Here is a 7084-nt window from a genome sequence, read left to right as displayed (position 1 = left end):
CAACTTCGGATACTTGTATCTCTCTACTCCGATATCGTGTTGACAAATGGTTTTTAGCGTTAGAAACTAGACAAATGGAGATTTAATTAAATATAAATATCTCCTTGTAACTATCAATAGATTGGGAGAAAACTGCATCGCAACTTGGCCTATAAACCAGCCAGTTTCTCCTAAGTGCGGCAACGTGACTTGGCGACCCTAAATTTAAAACTCCATATTTATCTACCCCGATGTCGTATGAATAAATGGTTTGGATCATTGGAAACTAGGTTTGAAGACATTCAATTTGGTATGAGATGTGTCCCAAAATGACATCACAAAGCTTACGAATTTAATTTCTCAAAACGGCTCGTTACAAAGCAAATCGTAACTCGATTTTTCCGTAAGTTAAATCCAACTTTCCCAAACTTTATATTTTATATACAAACATCAATTGACTTATGACGTACTGTTATGTACGATAACATGGGGTGTAAAACTTGGCCAGGTAAGGGAAATGTGCACCTGCGAGGACTTTGTCGCAGGTGCGGGACCGCAGATGCGGCCAAGGCACCGCAGGTGCGAAAAATCGCTGGGCGGAATCATTTTAAAAGCGGGATTTGGCTCTTCTTCTCTCATTTTTCACTTGGTTGGGGCGATTTTGGAGAGCTTCAAGGAGAGACTTTTATCAACTATGTCAAGGTAAGTGATTCCCGTGCATTGTGAGTTAAATACAAGATTTATACATGGATTCAAGCATGCAAATTTGTAGAAATTTGGGATTCTGAAGAAAAACCTAGAAATTGGTATTCTTGGATTTTGATCACAAATTAGGGCATGAAATTGAGAATAAATTATATATTTGAGTTCGTAGTGCTATGGGTAGTGTTTGTATTCGAAATTTTTTGGAATCCGGGCACGTGGGCCCGAGGGTTGCTTTATCGATTTTTCGAGCGGAGTTGGAAATTGTGATAAATTGATTAATTATGAGTATTAGAGTACATTTTGATTGGGTTGCATCTTAATTGACTAGTTTGGAGCAACGGGCATCGGTTTGAGATGTTATAGAGGCTTTGGAGCCAGTTATGGAATTTCGAAGCGAGGTAAGTCTCCTGTCTAACTATGTGAGGGGGAAATTACCCCTAGATGTTGTATATTGATATGTGCTACTTGTTGTGGGGGGCTATGTACGCGCGAGGTGACGAGAGCCCGTACATGGCTACATTCATGTTATTGTCCGGGTAGACTTAGGTTCACATCATGCTATAGTTGTACTATTTGAGCAGTCTCTCGCCTATTAAATTCCTTTGTGTTACATTACTACTTGAGACTAGACTTGCTATTATAGAGACTATACGAGCTCATGATTAGTCACCTAATAATTTTACTCCTCTTACGGTATGTTTCCGTGGTATGTATGTTTCATTGAAAGATTTTTGTTAAGAAATTACAACTCACACGTTTATTCGTGAGTGGGGTCAAGGACCCGTCAAAGCTTCTTACTCTTATGGGATCGGACCATTCGCTTCGGCAGGAATTTGTATTTCACTCTTATGGGATCAGGCCGTTCGCCTCGGCAGGATTTATGTACCACACTTTCATGGGAGAGGGTTGTTCGCCTCGGCAGTTTAATAGATGTATCTATGTCCGGTTAAGGAGGGAATTTCTAATGGAGAGCTTGAGTTCCTCGTAAAGAGGGGGAATTTATACCATGTGATTTATTACTTGTTTATCTCATTTATCTGCTCTGCCTCATATTTACTTATCTCTTTATTGTACCTGATGTTATTGGACCACTAGTGAGTGTCTATGTCGATCCCTCGTCATTACTCCTCCGGGGTTAGGCTAGATACTTACTGAGTACACGTTGATTACGTACTCATGCTACACTTGCTGCACATTTTTGTGCAGGTACATATGTGACTAGTGGCCTTGTGAGAGCAGAGTCGTGTATGCATGCAGGGACTTATGTGAGCTGCATTCCACATTACGACCCGCAGCCGGCAGAGTCTCCTTTAGAGTATTTATATTTCTCCTGTCCAGATTTGTATTCTGGACAGATGCTGTATTTTATTTTACATTCCTAGTTGATGCTCATACACTTGTGACACCGGGTTTTGGGGTGATTATGAGTTGTTCTGTATTGAAATTGTTAAAAATATTATCATTTACTCTGTAAATTCCATCTTCTACTATTTAATGGAAGGAAAAAAAATATGATTTCAAAATATTAAAACGAGAACCAAATTGAGTATTTATTGTTGGCTTGCCTGACAGTGGTGTCTGGCGCCATCACGGCCTTTAATAGATTTTTGGGTCTTGACAATAGCTATGCGACCGCACTCAGAAAATATGCGGTCCACAGAAGAGCCCAATGCGGCCGCACCCAGAATTGTGCGGACCGCAGAACATAAGAGATGCGGCCGAAATCCAGAATTGTGCGGCCGCAGAGTCAACTCTTGTCAAGATCTGAAGGAAGTGCGGATCGCACATATAATTGTGCGGCCGCAGAACCTCTGAAAGGGCAATTTTGTCTGAAAATTCCAGCTTTGTATAAATAGACTACTTTCACGAAATTAGGTCAAGTTTTGAATATTAAAAGTACTGTAGCCGTTTTTCTTTACCCCTTTAGGCAACTTTAGCTTACTTTGGTGATTTAACATTGGATTTTTATCTTTTAATCTTGCAATATGAGTTTTATCATCTTTTCTTCTCTATTTTCCTCTATACCCATTATGAGTAGCTAGATTTTTAGTTAGGGTTGTGACCCAACCCTAGTGTGTGAACCTAATGAGTGTTTGATTTATGGCTTGTTTATGGTTGGATGTTTATTATTTAGCCTTGTTCTTGCCTTTAATTGTAGAATTAATGGTTGCAAACATTAATTCATGCCTATTTGACTTGGTCTCTACTTGAGAAAGAAAGACTTAGTCTAGGAAAACTTGGCTAACAAAAATTTGGGATAAAATCAAGAGATTGATAGTCCCAATTAAAGGGTAGAACCTAGAGATAGTAAAAACCGACTTTAGCATTTTATCAACTGTTTTGTTCAATACCCATTTGGACTTGAGAAATCCAAATTGGGCAAAATCACTCTCTTACCGAGAGGTATTGAGCGGGTATTTGAGTGTTGATTTCTATAATACACTCTGACCAACAAAATAAGCTTTAAAGTTTATAACCCGTTAGGCAAACACCTAGGTGAAGGTCATACCCCTAGGACTTTTTATATATTTGAAAATTATCCAAAAACAATATTCTCTAGTTTTATATCTTTAGAATTGTAATCCTTAACGTGATTTTAGAAGTAAAAATAAAACCATATTTGTAGAAGTGCAACCAAGATACTTCACGTGCTTTATCCAAATATATACCACTAATCCCATCTCAGCTCCTTGTGGATTCGATTCCGACTCCTTGTTGGGTATTATTATTGCAATCGATCGTTTTACAACCCCAAATAGAGGTGTGACTTGGACGAGATCACATAATCATAAGCTTGAATCAAAATTAGGGATTCAATTCATAAGCTCGAGGTGGAGGCAGAAAGTGATTCACGTCGTGCCGCGATGTTACACCAGGCGCTTGTTGGGAGGCAACCCAACTAACTGCTTTCTTTTATTTTTGATTTTTTTTCTTAATTTTTTTAATTTTATTATTTTTGTAGTGTCATTTTTTATTTTTATTTTGTAGGAGCATGGAAAGAAAAGCTATTTGAAGGATGCAACAACAAGCCAGATGGTTAGAACTAAGTGTGGGGTGCCTGCACAAAGGAAAATGCCCTAGAGAAGTCTAAGTACCTCATGAGCTACTAGTGCTTCGGCCTTTGGCCTTCCAGGGAGTTTCTTTTACCCTCTTATTAGTTATGGTGTGCATTGGGGACAATGCACAATTTTAAGTGTGGGGTGAGGAGATTGTCTGAGTGACTTTCTATGCTATTTTAGATGTGTTAGTTTAATTGAATAATATTTTCTTAGAAAAATAAAAAAAGATTGGACATTCTCGACGATGAATATCCTAGACAATTTTCTTGAGGGTTTAATGTCTGACAAAAAAAATTAAAAAATCCAAATTTTTATTTTTATTTTTGTAGGTAGTAATAATCCCCCGTAATTTTTCTTTGTGCCTCGGTTCTTTTTCATGGGATGTAGTTTGAACCGGGTCATAACTTTTTATTTTTAGAGTATAATAGGATTTAGGGAATAAAAGAAGGAAGATGAAATTTCTAGGTGCCTTTTTGACTTGTTTGATAGTAGCATTTTTAGGCTCTAGCATGTGTATTACCTTTCCTATGGTTTGAAGTTGCTAATGAGGTCTTGTTGAGTTAGATAGCATATCTATTGACGCCTATGTCTCATTTTCTTGGCTCGTATTTACTTTGTTGCTTAATGCTTAATAATTTGTGGCGCCGTGAATACTTGCAATTGTTTGAGAGTTGGAATGGAACCATCCTTAGTGAATCATGTGCCATGCGTGGTGAGATCTTTTTGTGTAGTCCATGTCATCGTAACTGAGTCTAGAACTTTCCTAGCATGTGAGTTGAATTGAAATCCTAGGCTTACTTGATTTGAAAAATAATTTTAAGCTTTCTTTGATCTTTTTGAACTTAATGTTTACCATAAATAAAATCTATCCCTAGTAAACCCTTTTGAGCCTATAGACTTTTATTTGGCACCCACATTACGAGCATGTACCCTTTTGTTCTTATTTGACATCATTTTGATCCTTTACCTCTTAAAACACTTTAATTGTGAAATGAGCGCTAGAAGAAGTAAGGACTAAATGTGGGATAGCTTTCGAGTGGAACCAATGAAAGAAAGAAGGGTGCACTTATTTTGTAAAATAATACACCACTAGCGGAAACTGAAAAGGGAAAAAAATAGTAAAAAAAAAAAAGAAGAAAAGAAGGAAAAATATAGATGAATAAATTATTGTCTTGCTCTTGCTAGTGGGATATAAAGTAAAGTAGTGCTTAAAAAAAGATGGAATATTTTTGGGGTGTGAGCTTTTTGTGAAATTGAAGTGGATTGAAGAATTTGCGCTTGAAGTTTATTATGTGATGTGTTAAGGTGCTTGGGAGGATGAATCACTAATCCAAAATATATCTTACCCTTCCCTTAGCCCATGTTACAATATGGAAAAGTCCTACTTGATTTTAGATCGAGCAAGCCTATATTAGTGGAGGTTTACATAATGGGTAAGCCTATGGTACTTTGTGCATACATGTGACTTCTTTGTGAGAGTGAGGAATTTCTTTGATTTATCTGAGTGCTTAAAATATATTTGAGTATTTGATTCAAATGTGTGGATTCAACTTACTCTTTTGTTATTGTTGTGAGGGAACATGATTTCGTAAGGGATAGGTAACGTTATTAGATTTCTCTATGATGTTAAGTGTTCAAGCCATGAATGCGTTATAATATTGAGTCAGTTTGTGAGGTTAGGATTGTTATAATCATGTTGTTTTGTTGTTAAATAAATTTTTTGAAGTATGTCATCAAGTAAAGGGAAGTGCGTGTTGAAGGCATATGCTAAAGTATAATTGTTGCTATCAACCATAGTCATAGGTATGGTGTGCTTCGGATGTTTAAAAAGAAAATAAAGTGCTCAAGGTTAGTGTGAATTGGTGGTTGACTCGAGGACGAGCAACATTTAAATATGGGGTAGTGATATTTGACTAAAATACTATATTTTTAGTACATTATTCACCTTACATGTTATTAGTTTAGTGGTTAATTGTGCAACGTTTGAGCTAAATTATGTTATTTTATGTGTAGGAGCATCAGAAGACAAATAAGAGTGAAAGTTGCACAAAAAGAGGACAAAAATACGAGAAAATAGCACAAAAGCACGAAGTACCCAAGTCTGGCTATATGCCAAGCATAGCTAGCTCTATAGCTAGCTTGACCGCGCTACAGGCCACGCGTAGCCAGCTCTGTACCAAGCTGACCGCGCTATAAGCCTGGCCTCGCGAGGTCTATAGCCCTGTGATCAGAAGTGCGTGAATTAAAAGACTCCGACCCGGATTTGGACTCAAGGACTTCAACCCTAGCCTATAAATACTCCCTAAACATGTCTAGGGAGGGGGGGGGGGGAGGATTAGAGCAGATTCGACCAAAAAGGAGGACGTTTGGAGAGGGGATTTCGACCCAAGGAGGCAAGAACACACTAGGAACAAGGCGGAGAATTCTTCTACGAGTTTTTCACTTCCTTCTTCCTATCTTCATTATTGGTCATGCATTCTAGTATTATATTTTACATATTATTATGAATAACTAATTTGTTATCTAGGGTTTTGGTGGAACCTTTTGTAGTATGAATTCTTATTACGTTTTTATATAAATTTGCCGTTGATCTTTCTCTACTTGTTCAACTATATTTTCGTTGTTGTTAATTGAAGAGCTCTCAATTAACTGTGCCTATTTAGTGTGTATATTGCTCGAGAGAGAGAGTACACATTTAGGTAGTTGTTGAACAACATCACTCCTAACGTATGTGAGAGATCAATACAGAGGGTTTAAAGGCGAGATTAGAGATAACGAAACCTTGGTGCTATCGTAATGAGCGGTGAATTAGTGCCAGCTAGCGTAGTTCGATAGAATACGTCTAGTAAATTGTGGTAGTTGCTCGAGAGAGCTACGACACCCAAATTAATCACGATCGGTAGAGAATATTTCGGCGAAATTATAGAAGACGTAGCGAGAAGGATTCCCATAATTGAGAAAATCATATCTAGACCTCCTTAATATTTTCTCCAACCCTAGTATCTTTAGTTGTTAATCTACTACTTTAATTTATTAGTTAATTAGTTATAAGAATCTTAATATTTATAACTTTGGACTTATTCGAGCTTGTCTTCTTAGCGATAGTGAACAATTGTAGCTAAGTCTTAGTTTTTTGTGGGATTCAATTCCGAACTTTTAGACCGGATTGTATTTGCAGCGACCGCTTATTCTTTTTAGGATTAGAGTTGGGTGTGATCATTAATCAAATTGATTAATAAATTACTTCTACTACTTAAAATAGCAAAACTTTTAGAGCGGGATAGCATGAGTATACTTGGCAAATTAACCTAGTAGTAAATCAGATAAAAGAAAAAGAGAAA

The sequence above is a fragment of the Nicotiana tomentosiformis genome, chromosome 1, assembly GCF_000390325.3.
Source record: "Nicotiana tomentosiformis chromosome 1, ASM39032v3, whole genome shotgun sequence".
Classification (NCBI taxonomy): Eukaryota; Viridiplantae; Streptophyta; class Magnoliopsida; order Solanales; family Solanaceae; genus Nicotiana; species Nicotiana tomentosiformis.
Note: the sequence above shows the minus strand (reverse complement) of the source record.